This window comes from Apodemus sylvaticus, chromosome 9, assembly GCF_947179515.1.
Source record: "Apodemus sylvaticus chromosome 9, mApoSyl1.1, whole genome shotgun sequence".
Classification (NCBI taxonomy): Eukaryota; Metazoa; Chordata; class Mammalia; order Rodentia; family Muridae; genus Apodemus; species Apodemus sylvaticus.
This window is the reverse complement of record NC_067480.1, coordinates 77,810,855-77,832,901: the sequence shown is the minus strand read 5'-3', so window position 1 is coordinate 77,832,901 and position 22,047 is coordinate 77,810,855. Positions and strand designations below refer to the sequence as shown.

Here is a 22,047-nt window from a genome sequence, read left to right as displayed (position 1 = left end):
CACACACGTAAAAACTTTAATAACCCTCTTTTTAAAAAGTGGCCTAGGTCACTGATAACCCTGGAATACTGGATAAGCCAAAGAAATCTAAAACCTAGTTGATACAGTAAGCCTGATCAGATTCGTAATCTTTGTGGCTAAACACAAACTCTGATATAAATCTCAAGAATTTGCTCTGTGGCTTGCATCTTGGGGGGAAAACTCTCTGTGGATAAATACATGGGGAATAACAGTTTAGATACCTCCCCCCCCCCACCAAAAAAAACCCACAGTGCATTCCTCCTGGCTTCTTGAAACACTGGGGCTCTGTAGGAGTAAGAGGAGACTCCGTGGGGCAATCCTGTTGAAGCTGTCTAACCATTCTGCAAACCCACAGTGAGGAGCCACAGAATAAATGACCGCCTCAGACTTCTCTTTAAATCGTTCATGAGCTTCTCCCCCCTCCACGCTCCCCCCCCCCCCCGCCCAGGGCAGACTCCCAGGCAAGTTCTGCTATTGGTCCTTGGCATATCACTTGGGTGCTGCAGAAGGCAATGCAGGTGATGGGGCGGTACTTCCGGTATGGGGCGGCACTTCCGGTGTGGGGCGGCACTTCCGGTACGGGGCGGTACTTCCGGTACTTCCTGAGTTTCTGCAGCACTTACTCTTCTTCAAACCAAATGACTAGTCCTGACCTCCAGGGGAAACAGTGCTAAGGACCAATAGTGTCTTCGACATTCCTGACCATGGGCCAGACATTATACTTTGTGAGGGCAACCCCATGAAGCCTCCCACACCCAGCTAGGAAGGCGCCCTTATTCTGCCATGTTTACGTGGAAAGACCATGAAGACCATTGGGCAACGAGGTTAAGTGAATTAGCCAAAGCCACACAGCTATCAGGTCACATGATGGACAAGGGCCACCTCCATCCAAATCCACCTCTCACTCCTTTGGTGGCTTTATCCTGTAACAAAGGCCTGCATTCTATTTGTATAACCTCAGCTATCCATTGCTTTTGCTTATCAAGTGTTGTTCTCTTTGGTCTGCACAGCAAAACTTGTTTAATGGATTGGGAGAGCCTCAAGGGAAGGCCCAATATCCCAGGTGACTTCTGTCTCCTTTCCCTGACCTTGCTATGGGTTGTAGACAGCATGTCTTTCCTCTGCAGGAACTCTCAGCCCCAGCCACTTCTCCAAAATTTATCTCAGTCTTTTGTTGTTTTGACTTGTTTGAGAAAGCATCTCATGTAGGTTAACAGTAGCTACCTTCCAACTGGTAATTGTAGCCTAGGCTACCCTTGAACTTGTGGTAACTTCTTCTACACCCTACCCCCACCTGCTAAGATTACAAGCATGTGCCACCTGGAGCACCACAGTCTTCCTGGGATGAGGGGAATAGGAGATGTGGAGGGAGGAGGGATAAGAATGAGGAAGAGGAAGAAAGTCCAGGAGGCAGAGTCGTGGCACAAGAATTCCAAACCTCACATTTGCTCATCAGACCTATGAAGTTCAACACAGTGTCTCTCAGAGCAGGCTCCGAGCAGTACTCAAGCCCACACTGCCCCAGGAGCCTACTAGGCTTCAAAACACCACAGAGCAAGGCTCACGGGCATAACCGCATGATGAACTCTTTCCCTCCTGCCCCGCACCTGACTTCCTCATCTGAGGTTCTTGAAACCAGTCTGTCAAAGCCCTTAGTGCAAGATGCCCCAAAGCTATGTGGAGTGACCCAGAAGGGATGCTTTTAGTCTGGGAGGAGGAAGGCTTAGTGAGGAAAATGGTTGCCTTGCAGACAGGTGAAACCCAAGTTTCACCCCCAGACTGTTACTAAAAACCAGACTCAGTGGATGGGAAGACAGGCAGGTCTCTGGGGTTCACAGCCAGCCCACCTAGCCTCATCAGGGAGCTCCAGGCAAGGAGAGAGCCTGCCTCAAAAATTAAGGTGGAAGACCCTAGAGGAACAAGATCTGGGATTGCCCTCTCATCTCCAAAGCACATCGCCCCCACATTCTTATGAACACACACACACACACACACACACACACCACACACACACACACACACACACACACACACACACCATACACAAGACTTCATACTGTGTCTGTTTTTTGGGCTGTGGCGCATTTATAAATAGACATTTGTGCGTGCCTCTCCATTCACTCCCTACCTCTCTCTAAGACACTCTAGGCGGCAAACCTCTTTGGAAAAGTACATTCCACGTGTCTGGCCCCGCACAGAGGGACTTGACCCACAGGAAGTATGCACGCTGTCTGTAGAGCCAAGGGAGAAAGACCCCAGGGGAGTTATTTCCCATTTGGATTCCACCAATTAATGAGCTTGGCCCATGTCCTCTGGTCCTTAGCGCCACTGAAAAGCCACCACGTGTGGCTCCAGCTGGTGCAAGGCTCTAAAAATGCTTTCTCAACAATCGAATCTCATATAGCAATAGGACTGTCAGCTTCCCGGGGCTCCTCCTTCCTTTCCTCCCTGTCTCCTCCCTGTCTCTTCGCAGACAGTCTGTTCATTCTATTCTTATCAGCGATGTCCTTCGGGGAGTGTCCACTGCGTTCTGCCTGATACAGTCCACACAGACAATATCCATTCTTAGAACAACCTTACTCCCAAGATCAACTCAGACAAGTTCCAATTTCACACACCTTTCATCTTTTTAATTAAGGTGAAGTATATGTTGTAGAACTAAGCAGGATGCAGACAGGAAAGCCACCCACATCTCTAGTCCCTAGTGGACGAGAGTCTCGCTGGGGCTCAGTGCTGCAGAGCTGAGCCCTGAGGGTCATGGGTGGGCCAAGGCAGAGGCTGCATAGCAGAGTCCAGGGCCGCTCCAGGCTACCACAGGGAGCAGAACTTGGATTGGGGCTCAGTCTATATCCTGAAGAAGAAGCAGTGTCAGCAGGAGGAAGGGGCACACGGGGCTTTGGACCTGCTGTGTCGCTGCCAGAGGAGAAGCCTGTCTTGCTTGTGGCCAAGGGAAAGAAAGCAGACAGTTCCCTGGGGAAGGCACTTTGCCACTTCAGGCACAGAGCCCTGGCTGTACACAAAGAAATGTCCCAAGACACGGAGCGAGCTTCCTGGGACCAGGCAAAGACAAAGGGAGAAGGCTTCACTACCCTAGAGGAGGGCCGTGCAGCGGTCTGCTGGTGCTTAGTGTGAGCAAGGCAATTCCAGGGCCTGGGGAGGTGGCTCCATCTGTCAGAGCCTGCCATGCAGGGGTGGGGAGTTGGCTCAGTGGGTAAGAGTGTGCCATGCAAGTCGGAAGACCCAAGTTGGAATCTCCAACACCTTTGTAAAAATGGGGTACAGTTATGTGTCTCTATGACCCCAGAGCTGGGGATGGAGTAGGGCAGAGACAAGAGGATCCATAGACTGGTTTGCCACCCACGCCAAGCTTATGAACTGTGGGTTCATTGAGAGATCCTGCCTCAAAAAACGTAAGGCGGAGGGCAATGGATCAACAAAATGTTTTAAGTTATCCACCTGCATGCATCCACACAGACACATATACACATGCACACGGCCTTAAACACACACACACACACACACACATACACACTCACATAATGACAGACACATACACACATCAAATAAATATTCGTGGTCTACCATTCTGTATAGGAAATATAATGCTTACTGGTGTAAGCAGACTCTCCCGGATCGTCTCACCTTATTTTCCAGAGGGGCGTCCCTGTCACTTCTCAGACATTTGTGATCATTCACCATTATCATTTAAATGAGCCTGTCCATGGTCTCACGTGTTTGAGTAGCTGGTTTTTGGCAGCACTGTTTGAGGGGGGTGATCTACAGGGCAGAAGTGGGTCAGGGAGGTAACAGAGAGGGCTTATGGACTGAATCTGTTTCTGTTGTGAGCCAGGCTTTCTGCTTCCTGATCTTCTAGGATGTGAAAAACCATGGCCCCATTTCTCCGACACTCTGATCAAGGCAACTTCAGCGGTCATCTGTCCTCACAAGGACACACTGTGTCTCCAGAAACCGTGAGGCGAGATGACCCTCATCTCCCTTCTCATCTCCCTTCCCAGGTCTCTCCTGATATCTGTTTGATCACAGCACCATGAAAACAAATAATACAACTTTCCAATACAATTTTACACTTCAATTACTCACATAAACATCCTAGAATGAGCGAAGATTATTTTGCCTAATGTTAAAGGGACCGCCAATGGCATGCTTCTGAGTCCCGTTCGTTTGTTTGCTGCATTGATTAGAGCTCAGGAGCATGTCTAAGGTCCTCATCTGAAAAACCCGGAGTCTATCACATTCCATTATGTATTAGTGTTAAGTTATTTAGCCAGTCTTCAGGCAGATGACAGACAGTTGGGCTGCTTTTCTTCTCTTAAAACCATGCTGTAGAGAGTCTTCCTCAACACATCTCCTTTCCCACACATATTAACATTTCTCTAAACTTAAATTGCTGGGCTAGAGGCTAAGTACATAGTCAATTTCACTAGAGAGTACCAAATTACCTTTCAAATAAAACGTTCATATCAGTTTAATAGCATCCTCCGTGGAAAGAGGTAATCGTTTGCTCTCTATCTAACATACAGTTATATAAATTTTCGATCAAATCAGCATATGGGACAGGTCTCCTTGTGCCTTGTGATTTTTAATATTTTAATGTATTTATTTACTTTAGGTGTATGAGTGTCTTCGTTGTATGTGTGTAAGTGCATTGTGTTTGTGCCCAATGCCTGCTGAGGATTAAAGAGTGCATAATATCGCCAGGAACTAGAGTTACAGATGGTTATGGGCCACCCCGTGAGTGCTGGGAACTGATCCTTGATGGTCTGCAAGGAAAAGTGTTCTTAAGCACCAAGGCAGCCTTGCTCCAGACCTGTGCTTTGTGATTTGAATCCATGCACTTCCCTGATTCCAAGTCAGCTTGGGCGTCTTCACATGCAATTACCTGTGCATAGATAGCATCAAGGTTACTTCCATGATTTGGAAAGCCAAAATAATTTTTTAAAAATTTATATAAAAGTTTGAACTTGCTTCTTCATTGGAAAATTTACAGAGCCTTGTAGATGGAAGAAAAGAAACAGTGTCTTTCCACACTGTCTGTGAGACAGGGGGCTTGTCACTAAGCTGTCACACCAGCCACGAATCCCTGGGAACAGAACCTTAACCGTCCCCAGACAATGTACGGCATGTCTTTTTTGTACACCTCATCGGCCTTGTGTATAGAGTTCAGGATGCTCTCGTGAGCCCTCGCTGCTGAGACACACTCTAGGGTATCAGGAAGAATGAGCCACAGGAACTCCCTGCCCATTCCCCGCTATTGGAAGCACAACCACTGCACGGGAGTGAAGCTGCCCCTCCCACAACCTCTACCTGGAAGTGATGTACTGTCCTCTACAAGATGCCTTCAACTTGAGGTGTGGCCCCTCCCCGATTTCTGGATCCTTCTCCTGTGCTACTCTGGAATACTTTGAAGACTCATCTATGTATGAGACCCTGGTACAAGGACTGTGGTGAACGTACGTGTAGTCTGGACGTCCACCTGAGCAGACCCTCATGTCACTCTCCTTCATAGCTCCAGGAGACACTCAGTCTGTGTGGACTGGGAGGGGGTGCTTCTTCCTCACCACACTTAAGTCTCTAAGTTTAATGGTTAAGCAATGAAGGAAATAAAAGTGTCACTAGCTCAGCATGTAGATGGCACCTAAAATATACCTTAGGGTACCTTGTTCCCATTAAGTCCTGCATGATTTCTCCTAGAACCTAGAATCCTGGGTGAAAGAAAAGCTAAATATAATGATGATGATGATGACAATGACGACGACGATGACGATGATGTAGGAGGTATATTCTTCACCCTGAGGCTATTCTAAATACATTTCTTCTTCCTCCTCCTCTTCCTTTTCCTCTTCTTCTTCTTCTTCTTTATCTTTTGCCAATAGCAAGATGGCTCAGCTTAGCAAGTAAAAGCAACAGCCTGGTAGCCTGACTTCCATCCCTCTGTCGCACATGATAAAAGGAAAAATAAAAGGAGGAAACCAATTCCAATAAGGTGTGCTCTGATCTCCACGCATGTGCAGCCCTTCACACACACCACGAAAGGAATAAAATTTAATTTAAGAATTGACATCTTCTTACTTGTGTTGCACGGCATGCATGTTCAAGTATGCACACTCATACATGATAGCATGCACAGGCCATGGGCACATGTGGAGGTCACAGGACAATCTTGGGTGTTGGGCCTTCCCTTCTACCTTGTTCAAAACACTGTGTCTTTGTTGTGCACTGCCCTATATGCCGGGATACCTGGACTATGGGTTTCTGGGGTCACTTTTGTCTTCATTTCTCAAGTTGCTGGTGGAGAGCTGGGTTTACAGAAGTGTGGTACAGCGTTCTGGGCTCTGAATGGACATCCTCACGGCAGCATAGCAAGGGTTTCCCTGCCAAGCTGTTTCTTCAGCCAATCCTGGGTCCTCAAACATGTTGATTCTATCTTCCTTTGATGGTACATATCAGGACGACCACCATTTTGCAGGCAAGGAAACAGACTCTGGCCCTAAGGCTACCCTCCTAGTAAGAGGCTGACCCATGGAGTCTACAGTAGAGAGCCTCAGCTACACAGGAGCTCCTGCTGAACCCAGCCAGGCCCTCCCATGCCTATCGCTGTTCCAGAATCTGGTGGAATGCAGCTGTGGAGTTAATAAGAAATTAATTCCCCTTTTCGTCCTTATCTCTGACACGCGCCAAAGCCCCAGGGCCTTGAAAAATTTGCTGATTCCTTTTTTGTTTATCAGGAACAGCTTCCAGTCCCCAGGCTTAGCACATATCCTGTCCCATTCAATCAGCACACAGTGACTGGCATCTAGCTCCTCCTCAAGTGACCAATCACAACCCTTAACAGCTGAGAATCAACCAAGCTTCACCACTGCTCCCCAACCTGACGTAATTTAGTTCTGTCCTCTGGGATGACCACTGCTTGCATTCCACACGTGACTAAGATTGAGGACTGAGGCTGACGAGTGCTCAGTGGCTTGTAGAACACTGGTGAGTACTCAGAAGGCAGGAGTCCACCTAGTTCCTTGTCCTGAATGCCAACACCAACATCCCACTACTAACCCTTTATCCTTGTCCTTTGAATGCATGCGCGCTTCCCTCCCCCAAACCCACATACATAGACACAAGTGGTTGAATTTGCCAGGCCAGTGGAATATTAGTCAGCTCAGAAAAAGGAAGAGATTGTAGCTAAGTCCTCATTCTCTTTGTGATGGATGAAAGATAAAGTAAAACAAGGAACATGCATTGACAAAAGGGTATGTAGTCCCCAAATGTCCCCAGGAGCTGGCTGGGTCCCTGCCCACAGACTAGTGGTTATTAAGGTCACAGTGGCTCACACCAATCCTAACATTCCAGATTCTTCACTGGGAGATGCTCCACCAGCACAGTGGCCTCGGACAGAGGGAGAACAGCTCGTCACAGTTTCATCTGGCAGGAAAAGGTATGAAAAGAAGAAGAACCCCAGGCCCAGTCTTACTTGGAACAGAACACATTGCCATTGCTACAGAAAGATGGTAGGGGAGGACCCATGCGTGTGTAGCATGGATGAAGGCCTGGGCTTGATCCCCAGCACTGCAGAAACTGGACGTGGTGCTCCACATCTGCAATCCCAACACTTGGGAGGTGGAGACAGAAGGATCAGGAGGACCAGGATCACTGTGGAGACAGGGATGCCCTCCACACTCCCAGGGCATGAATCTGCATCCCAGTACCCTGGGACTGTCTCAGTTTGTGCCTGTTGCCTGCCATCCCGTCTAGCCAGCATCCCTTTGCTCTTAAGAGTCCTTGTGTAGGAAGCAAACGATATGGTTGCCTTTGCCTTCCAGGAAGTCACGACTTTCTCCAGCAGCAATTCAGCTTCCCGAGGCCATGGACTCAACTTATGTCGCCTCCTCTTTCCACAGTATCTCCTTTCACAGTCTAGAGCGATCCCAAGGGGACAATCCCCATGGAACTCCTAAGTGATTAAATAAGTCCCCTCCCCCGAGGTCTCCAGCATTTCAGATTCCTATCCTGACTTCCTGTATGATTTAGGCAAATCCAGGAAGGGGCCTGGCAGGATCACTCTGTAGGTCAAAGTAAGTGCCACATATGCCTGGCAGCTGGAGTCTGATTCCCCGAAACATACCACAGTGGAAGGAGGGAACTGACCCCTAAATGTGGTCCTCTGACATCACATGTGTATTGTGGCACACAGACAGACAGACAGACACACACAGACATAGGGAGAGGGAGGGAGGGAAGGAAGGAGAGAGAGAGAGAGAGAGAGAGAGAGAGAGAGAGAGAGAGAGAGAGAGAAGAGATGAGAGAGGAGAGGAGAAGAGAGGGGAGGGGAGGGGAGGAGAAGGGAGGGAGAGGGGAGGGGAAGGGAGGGGAAGGGAGGGAGAGGGGAGGGGAGGGGAGGGAGAGGGAAGGGGAGGGAGAGGGGAGGGGAGGGAGAGGGAAGGGGAGGGGAGGGAGAGGGGAGGGGAGGGGAGGGAGAGGGGAGGGGAGGGGAGGGAGAGGGGAGGGGAGGGGAGGGAGAGGGGAGGGGAGGGGAGGGAGAGGGGAGGGGAGGGAGAGGGGAGGGGAGGGGAGAGGAGAGGAGAGAAGAGGGGAGAGAAGAGAAGAGGAGAGGAGAGGAGAGGAGAGGAGAGGAGAGGAGAGGAGAGGAGAGGAGAGGAGAGGAGAGGAGAGGAGAGGAGAGGAGAGGAGAGGAGAGGAGAGAAGAGAAGAGAAGAGAAGAGAAGAGAAGAGAAGAGAAGAGAAGAGAAGAGAAGAGAGGAGAAGAGAAGAGAAGAGAAGAGAAGAGAAGAGATGGGGGAGGAGGGGGGAATCCTCAAGTCTCCTCCTCTGAGCTTCAGGCTCCGCATCCATGAGACGGCATGAATATACTCATCTCATAGGTTTGCTGCAAGCATCCAGTTAAGCAGAGAAATAAGGAACACCACGCACCAGGCCTGCTGCAGAGCCCGCCTCCTGCAGGCTTCTCAGACCATGAAAGCGCCCTCCTAGGAGGAGCGGAAGCACCTGCACTGCCTGGCTGTACCTGTTTCTTTCTTTGTCTTTAAGGACATGGAGGGATGCGAAGGCTGCCTCAGGGGCTAGGAGCACTTGCTGCTCTTGCAGAGGACCAGGTTTAGTACCCAGAAGTCACACTGGCAGCTTACAGCTGGCCGCAAACCCAGCTGGAGGGGATCTGACACCTTCTTGTAGATGCTGTGAGCACCGTGTTCATGTGATAATACCCATAGACAAATATACAAATAAAACAAAATGGTAAAATACAGAAAATGCAGAACAAGCCCTTATCTCCCTGTGCGGACTACTCAGTCCCAATGAGACAGCCAAGTCTGCTCCCAGGGACACAGCAACAGAATTGCTTCTGTGTGTTCACATGACAGCAGGTGTGCACACTCAGCAAAGCTAGTCACAGCAGCCTCAAACTTGGAAACTATCCACATGCCCAACAAGAGAGGAGTAGATAAACAAAGGGATTCCTCCGCTGTGAGTGAGATGCCCAACACCAATGAGAACACACCATCTACGTTTTGGCCAGCAGAAGAAGCCAGAGCAGCGAGAGCCTGCCATGCGCTTCTGCTTCTAAGACGCTCCTGACCAAGAAACACTATGTCACGATGCACGAAGTCAGGATCGTGGAAGGGACAGCACCCAGAAAGGGCATACTCAACATCTTCCTGGGAAGGGGGCTCTAGAACGTTTTGCTGAGTGATCTGAACACTGACTACACAGGTTGTCCAATGCCTGAAATTCTACTTAACTATACATTTATAAACTCTATGTTCTAAATCACACAAAACTTTAGTAAAGAGTCAATGTAAAATTTTGTTGTTGATGTGTCTGTGTGTGTGTGTGTGTTGGTGTGTTATAAGGTCTAGGCAAAATATTAAGGCCTAGATAGAATGTTAAGGCCTAGGTAACTGTTACCTGGCTAACCAGCTACTCTAAGAAAATTTTCTTATACTCTTTCTGTTGTTACTAAGAAACTTTCTCATGCCCAAATTGATTATATATTTTGCTATGCTCTGTGCCCTCAGAAAACAATCATCATAGACGCCAGTAGAACTGGATTGTATAGCTCCCCACAATAAGTCTGAACCCGAATCAACCACCTGAACCAATATAAGAAACTATTTGGAATGAGACTTTCATTTTAAGCAGTGGTTGAGTAAAGTTTAAGTTCCTAAGACCTCCCTGGGAACTGGCATCCTACCTGGCAGAAAGAGACACCTTGATGGGCAAGCTAAGACATTAAATGCTCGACAAGTCCCATCCTGGTAGACAGGTTAGAACATGAGTATTAGATAAGGCAAGTTCCCTGTGACAGTTGGATACCCCAGCCAATGGGAGCAGGATAAACAAAGACATGTTCCTAAGGAAAGCCCCCATCCATAAACGCTGACTGGTAGAATAACTTGGCACAGATGTTTGTAGATGTCAGGCTTAAAAAGCCTGGTAGGACTTTAACTTGGGTCACAGTTCAGCTCCTGAACCTGAATTGTGTTCTGATCAATGTCTTGGGGTGTGGCATTTGGTAGACCATCCCTATTTGACTGAGTCCTGTGTGAGTGGTTCGTACAGTGATCCCAGACCCCCAGAGTGTGTTCACCCACACCTGCTCATGTAGAGGTCAGAGGTCAACACTAGGAGTCTTTCTCTATTGTTCGCCACCCTAATATTTCATTCATTGTTTCCCTGAACCTGAAGCTCCCCTATGCCTCGTTGCTCTCTAGCCAGCAAGTCCCTGGGATGCCCTGGACTCTGACCCACCTCACCAGTGCGAGAATTACAGATGTGTGCCACCACACCCAGCTTTGATGTGGGTGCTGGGGACCCAAACTCAGGTCCTCACAGTTTCACACTGAGCCATCTCCTTAACCCAAAATGTGAGAGTTGGGCTGACTACATAGGAGGTAGAACTTAGTCAAAACCAACGGGATACTTTATTTAATAATTATTTGCTGTGATCTTTGCTAGACAACAATCTAGACTGCCCAGCACTCAGCTAATGAGACTGGGCTCTTTCATCATCATCTTTACCTTCCCCACCATCTCCTTCATCGTGACCTTCATCAGCACCAATGCCAAGGCTTCCTAGTGCTCCTCACTACATACAAGGTGGGGCCTTTCTTTTTCTTTTTTTTTTTAAAGCTTTATTTACACAGGAATTTACTTTACAGGTGAGGAGATGGAGACCGAGCTGAAGTAACGTGTGCAAGGCTACACAACTCATCAACCGAGCACAAGTTCTATGCTCTGAAAGTCAGTCTTGCGTCCTTTCTCATAGTGAAGGGGTCCTGTCAGCTCTTTCAGCCCCTCCGCCAGTGAGTGGCTCTGGAAGCCAACATCTTTACCTTTACCCAGCAAGTAGTGAAGAAGCAGCAGTTTTGTCTCAGAATGCCAGAGCAGTTCCTAGCACTATCCCTGTCCAGCCGCAATGTCTCACAGAGGTTGAGAAATATACAGAGAAGGGGAGCTACGAACGCTGGGGATGTGCTTGTAGAGTACTTGCCTAGCATACAGGACGCCCTGAGTTCAGTCCCCAGCACCGGGGAAAGCCAGTGTCTCGGTGCGCACCTGTAATCCCAGCACTTGTGAGGGAGAGACAGGGGATCCAAAATTCAAAGGCCAGCTTGAGATGCAGAAAACCCTGCCTAGAAAAAAAAAAAAAAAAAAAAAAAAAAAAAAAAAAAAAAGCTCAAAATGAGAGTTTAAAAGGTTAGCTCTTCGACTGCCAAAGCCCATGGAATCCTAATTCATTTCCAATGAACTTTGAAGCTATTTCTTCAACCCCTCACCTGGTAGCACTCTCTTCTCATCTCCTGGTCAAGAGGTCCTCAATCTGGGGGCTGTGGTACCTCAGTGGAAACAAGGTGATGTCCCTGGGAACAAGAGTCTAAGGGTGACAACAAGGCCATGTCTCCGAGCTTGGCATATCAAGCGTGCTTCACTCAGGCAAGCTTTGCTTTGGCACGCGGGCTGGAGGATTAGTGTACACAACCCAATGGGTGGAGTGCGCAAAGCGCAGAGCAGCAGCCTGCACACTGGGGACAGAAACGGCAAGAAAACAAGCATTCGCAAGGAATCTGGTCTATCAAAGAGATCTGCACAGGTGTGACATGAAAATTTACATAGCCAGGAGCTAGCTTGCACACACACACATACACACACACACACACACACACCGATCATCTCTTCCTCTTGCAAAATCTCTGAAAAAAAGGTAGACACAGAAAAGGTTCCCAAAGGCCCATTCATCCATCCCCAGCCCATATGCAGGCAGGACAGTGACCCAGCCATCTACCTGGTCATGCTCCTATTCACATAGACAGCCATCTATTTGGTCATGCTCCTATCCACATAGACCCATTCCCCTCAGATGAGCTTGGAGTGAGAGGCAAAGAAAGCCAGAATTACCTGTCAAAGCTTTAGCTCGTCCTGCCTGTTTATTACACAACCCTGCAGAGAAACCTCAGCTGGCTGTCACCTAGAAGGAGCTCAGAACAGACCACAGAGAGAAAACAGGTTTGCGTAGTGTCTAGCCACCAGTGGGAGTGAGAGAAACACACTTCCTTTCAAAACAAGTGCCTGTCTGGTGTTACAGTTCATGGAGTTTGATAGGCTCTGTGCTAAGTCCTGGCATGTGTCACCTTACCACCAACTATCCTGACAGCCCTGGGAGAAGGGGACGCTGCTATCTCCAACTCACAGATGACATCTGTGCCTGGGTTACAGACATCGCCAGGTGAGAGTTATTGTTATTTGGTGTGTGTGTGTGTGTGTGTGTGTGTGTGTGTGTGTGCAGGTGAACGAGCGTGCTTTCTCATGTATATCTTGAAAGCACAGGTTGATGTGGGGTGTCCTAAATCACTCTCCATGTCCCACTCAGAACCTGGAGCTCACCATTGCAGATAGACTGATTGACCAGCAAGCTTCAGGGGTCTTCCTGTGTCCACACCCCCCAGTGCTCAGCTTCCTGCTTCCCACCTCTGCACCTAGATTTTTATATGAGTGCTAGGTGAACTCTGGTCCCCATGTTTGCACAGCAAGCACTTTACTGACTGAGCCATCTCCCCTGCCCCACTGGTAAGTTAATCACATAGCAGTGTGTGTACAGTGGGGCCAGCATAAACAGCGTTGTAGCCCCTGGCTTTTTAAAAGGTGGTTCCTCTCCATCCACTTGGGGGTTATCAAAGTTCTTAATCAAGGAATGTTTCTACAGGCATCCCAAAGGAACTTCATTTGAACGTTAGTATACAGTCTATACCTGCCACCAAATAGATCTGCTACTAAGATCTATGAAGCAGGACTGGAGATCTGGCTCAGAAGTTTAGAGCACTGGCTGCTTCTGCAGAGGGCCCTGGGTTGATTCCCAGCATCCGTGGGTAGCTCACAATCATCTGTGACTCCAGTTCCAGTGGATCCAACATGTTCTTCTGGCCTTTATGGGCACCAGGCACATACATGGTGCACATACATGCAGACAGACCAAGCACCCATCCACATAGAATAAATAAAAATAAAAATTTGCCAAAACCTTAAAAATGAAAAGAAAATGTATACAGCTCTGTTCCTCGTTCTGCAGGGGTCGGGGGAGCACCTGTGTTGTTTGGTGCTGTCTGTGGCCATGATCCTCTCTGCTGCTACATCAGTCGACAACATTCGAAGCCGACCATGCCAAGCCAGTGGTCAGTGGTCTTGGCACACAGCCATAAAAAGCCAAATAATCTTTCTTTTGACGTCTTCGGACAAGCACTCCAAGAGTTCATTTTCCATTTATTCATCATTCCATCTCCCTGGTTGCCCACTAAGAGGAGCATTTCAGATGGTAGGGACCACTAAAGGGGTAGAGGGACAGAGCACAAGCATCAACATTTCACATATGCTGGGTACTTGTTGCCCCATGTGCTAGGTAGTTGTTGTGCACATGCTGGGTAGTTGCTACCCAGATGCTGGGTGGTTGTTCCCACATGGTGGAGGCTGCTTGCTCTGCATCGGTACATGGATGCGGCTCAGCCATTGTCCGAGGGTTAACTCAGACATGACTGCCCCGTTGGGGTAAGAGGAGTGAATTCTGCCATGTATCTTGGCTCTTAAAAGCCCGGAATTTACAGAGGGCCTGAAGGTGACTGAAGTGGGATATTAAATGCTATTACTGAGCTCCAGGGAGAGACACAGCCTAGTCACCTGGAACCTTTCAGAGGAGTTTTGAGAGACGGCATGATGTTGGAACAAGCTTTCAAGGCTGAGCGGGTCAGGAAGACAAAAGTAGGAAAAGGTCTCTCAGGTACGTAGAACTGCAAACAAAGGAGTAGAGGCAGGGAAATCTTCTGCCTACATTCAGGGGTCTAAAACCTACATTAACACTTAAGGGCAGACAGGCTTTCCTGGTGGGCATGCCCATTGGCTTCATAGACGTCATACCATCTGGGCCTGACCTCCATCTGCTCTCTAGTAGGCTTACCCATAGCTCAGGAACCTCCACCATGCCAGACAGCTTCCTGGGACTTCTTTTCTGGCACCTCCTTTGTTCTAGCTGATGAAGATGGGTCCAGACTTTGACTCTAACCTCCTTAGCATTCTGTCTACTTGGCTGATTGCTAGTGACAACAGCAATCACACCTCCAGGCTAAGTGCTGACAACATTTACTAACCTTTGAGGGAGGTATCGACTTACCTGTTTCTCAGATGGGAGACGAATAATCCGATAGGCAGGCAAGATAATCTCACAAGATGCAAGTGGGGGAGTTGGAAATTATGCCTGAGTTTTAGGGACGCTTAAAAACCCTATTCTTTTCTCTTCTTCTTGGTGTGCTATACACATGTATTTCTGTGCATTTTCATGCATGTATGTGTATGTGCATATGTGTATAGGTATGCATGCACATGTGTTTGCAGGCGGAGGCTAGCTTCAACCTGGGGAGTCATTCCTCAGGTACTGTCCACCTTGTTTTTGAGATGGGGTCTCTCATGTGACCTCCATCTGCTGGTACATCTAGCCTAGTACACATGGTTTAGGCTAGGAAGCATGGCAAGCCAACTCTAAGCCCAGGTTTGTGGCTGAGGTAGCTGCCAACCTTCTATTTTTTTCCAATAGAGTCACACTGAAGGGGCCACCTTCTACCTGTTGTGGGCAGCACAGATCTGGGCCCACTTCCATATAGACAAAGGTCCCTATCTCCAGGCAGATACCTCACTTTTGAGGACTGTTGCTGAGCTTTGAATATATGGCTTGTTTACTTTGATTCATGGACCGATGACCAACATGAGGATTTTCTGAACTTACAGCTGGAGACAGGAGAGAGAGACAGAAGCACTTTGTTGGGCACCAAGTGCTTTTTGAGAGCCTTCCTGTGGAGATTTTCCTTCATCTCCAGCACAACCCTGAGATGCAAGCATATTTATTTTTCTCATTAACAGTCTAAGAAGATGAAGAAAGGCTGAACAGCTTGAGGTCTGGTTGGTGACAGAACTCAAATTTCAAAACACTTGATTTCAAAGCTTACTCCATAGATCCTAAATAGTGTTCAGATGCACCTCCCCCGAGACCCCAGTCAACTTCCTCCCTTCCTTCCTCCCTTCCTTTCTCTTCTTTCATTCTTCCTTTCTTCTTCCTTCCTTCTTCTTTCCTTCTTATTTTTCCTCTTTCTTCCTTCCCCTTTTCTTTCTTTCTTTCTTTCTTTCTTTCTTTCTTTCTTTCTTTCTTTCTTTCTTTCTTTCTTTCTTTCTTTCTTCTCTCTCCTCTCTCTCTCCCTCTCTCCCTCTCTCTCTTTCTTTCTTATGATTACCTATAGGTATCTTCATGGGGTATGAGGCTAAAAACATTTATAACTACCTGACACGTGTGTGTGTGTGTGTGTGTGTGTGTGTGTGTGTGTGCTCTCACGTGCTCATATGTATATATTCACGTGAAAGTCAGAGATCAACTTCACCCATCCTGTCTCAGGTGCTTGCGTACCTTGTTGTAGCTGTGTGCTTTGGTTTTTTATTTTACATTTGAGACAGTCTCTTGCTGACCTGGAGATCCCTGACTCTGCAGGGCTTGCTGGACAGTGAGCCTCGGGGATCCCCCTGCCTCCACCTCCCAAGTTCTGGGACTACAACGAAGATAGTTTACAAAATTTGCAAAACCCGCACCATGTCTCAGGTTCTGTTTTTCTGTATGTTTGGTTTCTTGATGTGGGCTCTGGAGGCTTGAATTCAGGTCCCCACAGTTACAAGGCAGGTGTTTTACCAACTGCACCACATTGCTCTACAAGGTAGAACAAGGCAAGCATGGTGTAGTAGTGCAGGGTAGACCATTGCCATCATGAATAGGATTCTAGAATTAGAGAAAAATAAAGTACCATTCCTTATCCCAGCACTTGCTCATCATTGGATGCTGTAAATTATTTCCTGTCTTCCATTCTCAGTCTTCCTGTCTCAACAAGGGACATGATGGTGAAAACTGCCCCTCCCCTGACAGAATAGCCCCTGGTCCAAAGCTATGACTATGATGACAAAGATGCTGCTAAGATAATTAGGTAAAAATATCAATCCAGTATCATCAGACAGAACAAAGGATGTGATGGGAAGAATCGTACCAGATGCTCTGATAACACAGAGATATCAGAGTGTAACGGGGGTGCTCTGATAGAAGATTGCTTGTAAAATAGGGTGTAGAAGAATAGAATAGAATCTGGCTGTTTCAGTTGCCTGTTTCATTCATTCATCCATCCATTCATTCATTCATTCATTCATTCAGCCAATGTTTACTGTCTTCCTTTTCAGAGAACCTAGGAAGCAACTCACAGTACTTCTAAGTGACCAGAGTCTAATAAGCCTGGGGGAACATTAGTAAAATGATATACATGTTCAAAGCAAGGTGCCTCCTCCCTCTGTGGCATCTCACTGCACAGTCTGAGGGCCTCAAAAAGAAATGAAAACAAACAAACCAAAAAAATGTGAGGAGAGATTTGGAAGCAACCAACACAGCCAAAAAGAAGGAATTCACTGACCCCCAATCTGGGCCATCTCAAGAGAAGTTGGCCACTGACTGAGCCTCTTAAAAAGCTTAAAGATCATCCCAGGCCATGGCTAAAGAGAAAGCTCCAGCAAAACAAAAACAAATGTGATCTTCAAAGCCTTAAATGTCAACTTGAAGGATGACTTAGAAGCTCTGGGATGAACCAAGAGGCTCTGCAGCTGCTCCCTCAGCGTCAGATGCCCCTTCAGCCTTCTTCAGCCTTCAGAGCTGTCACTCCCCTGGAGAATGTGTCCCCTCCTATACCCACTAAAGCTCAAGCGCCCACTCTGCAGCTCTGCACACGGAGGGGTTGCCTAAGGAACCTTTGCCCAAGGTTTGTCAGACAAGATTGGCTAACCTGCTCTACCTTGTTATCCTCCCTTTCCTTTCCAAAACACACACACACACACACACACCCCACATATAAACCACACCACACACACACCATACCATACATACAAGCATACCACACACACAGAGGCATGCACATACATACCTCATACTACATGCACACACACACACACAGCACAGCACACCCAGTACATGCAACACACACATAGATACACAAACACCACATATACAATACCACATAGTACAAACACATACTACATACCCAAGTACACCACACACACACATACACACACACCCCACAGAACATACACAGACACCACACTACATACACACACAACCCACAAACCAGACCACACACACACACACACACACACACACATACACACACACCACAGATACATACACATACACCACACCACATATATACACACAAACCACAAACCATCCCCCACACATACAAACCATACACATACACACAAACCACACCTACCACACACACAGCCCACCCATTTAATTTCTTCCTCTCTAAATAGCTCACTCACAGAGAGATTTCCGCATTGCCTCAGCCATCAGGATATCAGTCTTGGGCACTCATGGGCAACTCTCACTAGCTAGCTTTTCTACAGGAAGCAGGAATAACCTGAGGCCTAGGCAATCCAGCCTTTGGTCTGGCATCATGGGAAATATAAAATCACCTTGGGTTGAGATGCTTCTTCCTAAATCATTCAAGCTCCTGGAGACTGAAACATTGAATACTGAAAAATATAACATCCCCTTTATTAAGAGTGCATATTATCCCTGTTTTGTTCTTGGTCTTGTATCATAAATGTCCATTCTGCACTAATCATGTTACCTATACTTGTTCTCCAGACGAAGAAGTGCAAGTCGGGAAGACTGGATGTCTGGGATATTCATTCGCACACAAATCTCTGTCCACGCGGAAAGCAGGCTGTTTGAGAGTAACACTCTTTCCACAGTGTAGGCTGCCTCTGGGACCCATAGCTGAGTGTTGAAACCCTCAACACACCCTGGCTGTCACCATCTAAATTGCCATTGGCTATCAAACTAATGGCACCCCATGTTCTTTCTGCCAGGTGTGTTGCCCCTGGAGGTCTTCAGGGATGGCTCGAATGTGTCTTTGCTAAGCAATGAATTGGCTGGATTGCAGAGAGGGCAGAAGCCAGAGAAGGCAGCCGAGTATCAGTGGTATGGAAATTCATCTCTAGTCTGAGGTTGATGGAGTGTCTCTGAGAGCTAGAGGGCAAGGTGGAGATTCCACAAATGGGTCTGGAAGAACCTTAGGTACTGAGCAAAGCTAACAGTATTCCCCTTAGTGTGGGCTCTCTGAGAAGACACACATTGGGGCAAGGACATTGGGGCGAGAGTCCTCCTGTGAGTTCGTTCCCTCTGCTCTTGAATATTAATAGCACTCTAATATTACCTTCTACTTTAAGTGATTGGAGTGAGGGAGCTCAATACTTCTATTGGCCACAGAAAAATCAAAAGAGAAAGTCCCAAACTTTGTTCCTTTCTATTCCCTCCTACTTAATAATCAGATTTCTCTGAATCCAAGACTGACCAGTGATAGGGACCGTACCCTGTACTGAGTCAAAAGAACCTGGAAATAAGGACATGGGAAACAAGACCATGGAGAGAAGGTAAGTTCCTGAAGAAGCCCTCTACCTCCCACAGGCTCTCCAGACACAAAGCACAGGGACTCTGTTGGCTGTGCTGTGAGCCCTGCTCTCACAGCCTCCACTTTCCCCAGCCTAAGCCAGAGAGGGTTGCCTCTTCTTCTTCTGTCCTGATGGGGGCACAAGTATTCCCTGAGTCTTCCAGCATCTGGAGAAGTTTTGAAAACCTGACTAAGTCAGGTTAGAGCGTGCACAACTCCTCAGAGGAGACCGAGACAATAATAGCGCCCTTGTCTGTGTGTGTGTGTGTGTGTGTGTGTGTTGTTTTGTTGTTGTTTTAAAAGAAAAAAGATGGGTGTGGATGGAGAAATCGGAGAAATGCTTCCATGCCCAAGGCAAGAATTGACACCACAGTCATGTCTGCATAAATCCGAGCCCCATGTGCATTCACAGAGACCCAGCCACCCAGCCACCACTGACCCACTCTTCTTCCCTGTGCCCCCACCACCACGCACACATGTGATGGCATCACTGCCTGCTTGGTCTTTTCCGGTACTTCCCAGGGGGTCAATTTGTATAATTTTTAAAATCCTCCCCAAATCTCAACTTCCTGTGGTTCTGTTTTTATTTCCAGATTTCCTTCCCTTCCCATGGTCTGTTCTCTCTCTCTCTCTCTCTCTCTCTCTCTCTCTCTCTCTCTCTCTCTCTCTCTCTTCTCCCTCCCTCCCTCCCCCTCCCCCCATCATAGGGTGAGTCCAGGCTCCCCCTCTCACCCAAACATTGTTAGTTGGCTCTGCTGCAAGATGTAAAAGCAGAGACTCCGGAGACAGCATGGCTGCCAATCCAGGCTCTCTCGCGGTCACTTGTTTGTCATCCCTGCTACAGACACACACACAGCACGACTGTACACTGTGGATTCTCTCGTTTTATGGACCCCTGTGGCACCCCCCCCAAATAAAAACCCAGCACTGTTCCATCCTCTTCTGAGAAACAGATAACACACTCAGAAGGACAACACAAAACTGGAAACGCTCTTGAGAGTCTGAAAAGTGACTTCCGTGGCCCTGTGGACTTCCAGACAACACCCCCCCCCGAGGAACCCACCATCCCACCCTCCAAGGAACTGGCCACACACTCCCCAGGACTGCAGAGAAGCATTCTAGGCAGAGAGAGAAGAGTTAAACCAAGCCCAGACTCCAGCAATCTGTGTTCAATTTTGATAAAAATCTCTCTTGCTCTCCCCCACAGCCCCCTCCCTCTGCCCACAGCTCAGACAAGTCTCTTTATGTTACCAGTATACATTTTGTTTTGGGCACTGCAGCCCGTGTCCCTCCTGAAGCTAGCCCACTATGGGCACATGGGGCAGAAACATCCACCCCCGCTCTGGACGCAGAGCTGAACACAGAACTACAGCAGCCAGCAGCACCAACATCTCCTCCTCTTCCATCATGTTTCCCCTGCCCTCCCTTCTCCTCCTCCTTCCCTCCCACCCTGTTACCTGTGGTCACACTAGATCCTTTCTGGGTTAAACAGAATCCCAGTGCATCAAAGGTTAGACTCCAGCACAGCAAGAATATGGGCTGTCCCACAGGTGCCACGGGCCACAGCCTGGGGAATCCCTCTCCCCGATCTCCCTGATGCTTCTTGGCTGCCCAAGGTCCGGCTGTCTAAAGAACAAGAGCCACTCCCCTGAGCTGCCTATCCTCCTTGTCAAGGCCCTGCCTGCAAGTGGGAACTAGAGGCTTGGAAAGACTTCAGTCCACCTAACAGAATGCGCACACCGAAATGGGCAAAGTAGCCACCAAAGAAGTTGTCAGTACCCGGGAGCAGGGTACTACATCGGTTCGCCCAAGCCACCAGGAGTCTGATTGCAAAGCCGCTAAAAAGTTTTCCAAAGTTTTCCAAAGGGGTGTACAGCGAGTGGCCCAATGCAAACACTCCTCACTCCACCCCCCTGCGCGCACACACAGCCTCCTTCAGCCCACTCCAGGATCGGAGTCTCTGCAAACATTTTCCAGAACAAAACAGGCAGCTGCTGGAGGGGCTGCCTTTCCGACGCCAACGCAATAGGGAAAAGTGAAGCGACAGGAAAGTGTGCTGATGTCGCCCCGCGCCAGTCTCCAGTGCTGCACCTACCCTGAGGCCCGCATGGCGTGGTGAGGCTGCTGCTGCCTGGCTTCCCGCAGGCACCGCGCTCCGGCTTAGCTCAGTCCCTGGCTACCCCGGACTCCGGAGAAAGCAGGCTGCTCCCTCCCGGCCGGCCTCGCGCCGCTGCCCGCCCCGCTCTGACGTCAGGCGTCTTGGAGCTAGTGATATTTATGGCTAGGAGAGACTCTGGCTTTTTCCCCTAGGTGCTGATCCGATGGCAGCAACTCGGGAGTTGATTTGAAGTTGTCACACTGGGAACTGAAGGGTGGGAGGGAGATCGCTGCGGGCATGCAGCAGGATGAGCATCGGTCCGGTCGCTCTTTCTCACTTTGGCGTCCAGCCTTTCTTGGGGACTGTCTCCTTTTGGAAGCATATCAGGGTCAAAGAAGCAAAAGTGGCCACCCGAGCAGGAGACCCCCGCTTCTCTGGCCAACTAGCAAAGGACCTTGTGGGGAGCCACCTATCAGGCTGGAAAGCAGGGTGCCTTCCCGCCTTCCTGGGCAGTGGTGACTGGAAGGTGCTGGCAAGAGAGATAGAGCAGGCACTAATTAGAAGGCTTGCGCCACACCCTAACAACTTTTCCATTTCTTCTTTGGGAGTGCATAGGGTTTTTTAAAATTTATTTTTATTAAATTATGTTCCACACTCCTTGCCTGTTTGTATGCCTTTTCCAATTCAGAGCTGGCCAATACATCCTACCCCATTGCTTATACACATAGTTCAAGCCCTGTACAGTAGCTCATTCATCCTTTGAAAACGTACATTTAGTGTGGGACCAGACTGGAAAGAAAACCCACAATACCTTGTGTGCCTATTTATTGTATACATTGCCCACCCCCATGTCCCCCTTTCCAACTTTTTATTGTCAATATTGGCAGCAGC

General features: G+C 48.4%; 1 protein-coding gene across 4 annotated transcripts in view; it reads right to left on the bottom strand.

Annotated features, from left to right (window-relative positions):
• The window catches only part of Daam2 (dishevelled associated activator of morphogenesis 2), a 112,361-nt gene extending 91,083 nt beyond the window's left edge, over nucleotides 1-21,278 (bottom strand). For 2 of the 4 annotated variants that reach the window (XM_052191959.1, XM_052191962.1), the window contains exon 1: nucleotides 21,154-21,277. The gene's annotated coding sequence lies outside the window, so the exon portion shown is untranslated. Of the gene's footprint in view, nucleotides 1-20,515; nucleotides 20,636-21,153 lie in introns of those variants that run through there. The other 2 variants (XM_052191963.1, XM_052191960.1) reach the window with 2 other exon arrangements.
• Between the last annotated feature and the right edge of the window lie 769 nt (nucleotides 21,279-22,047).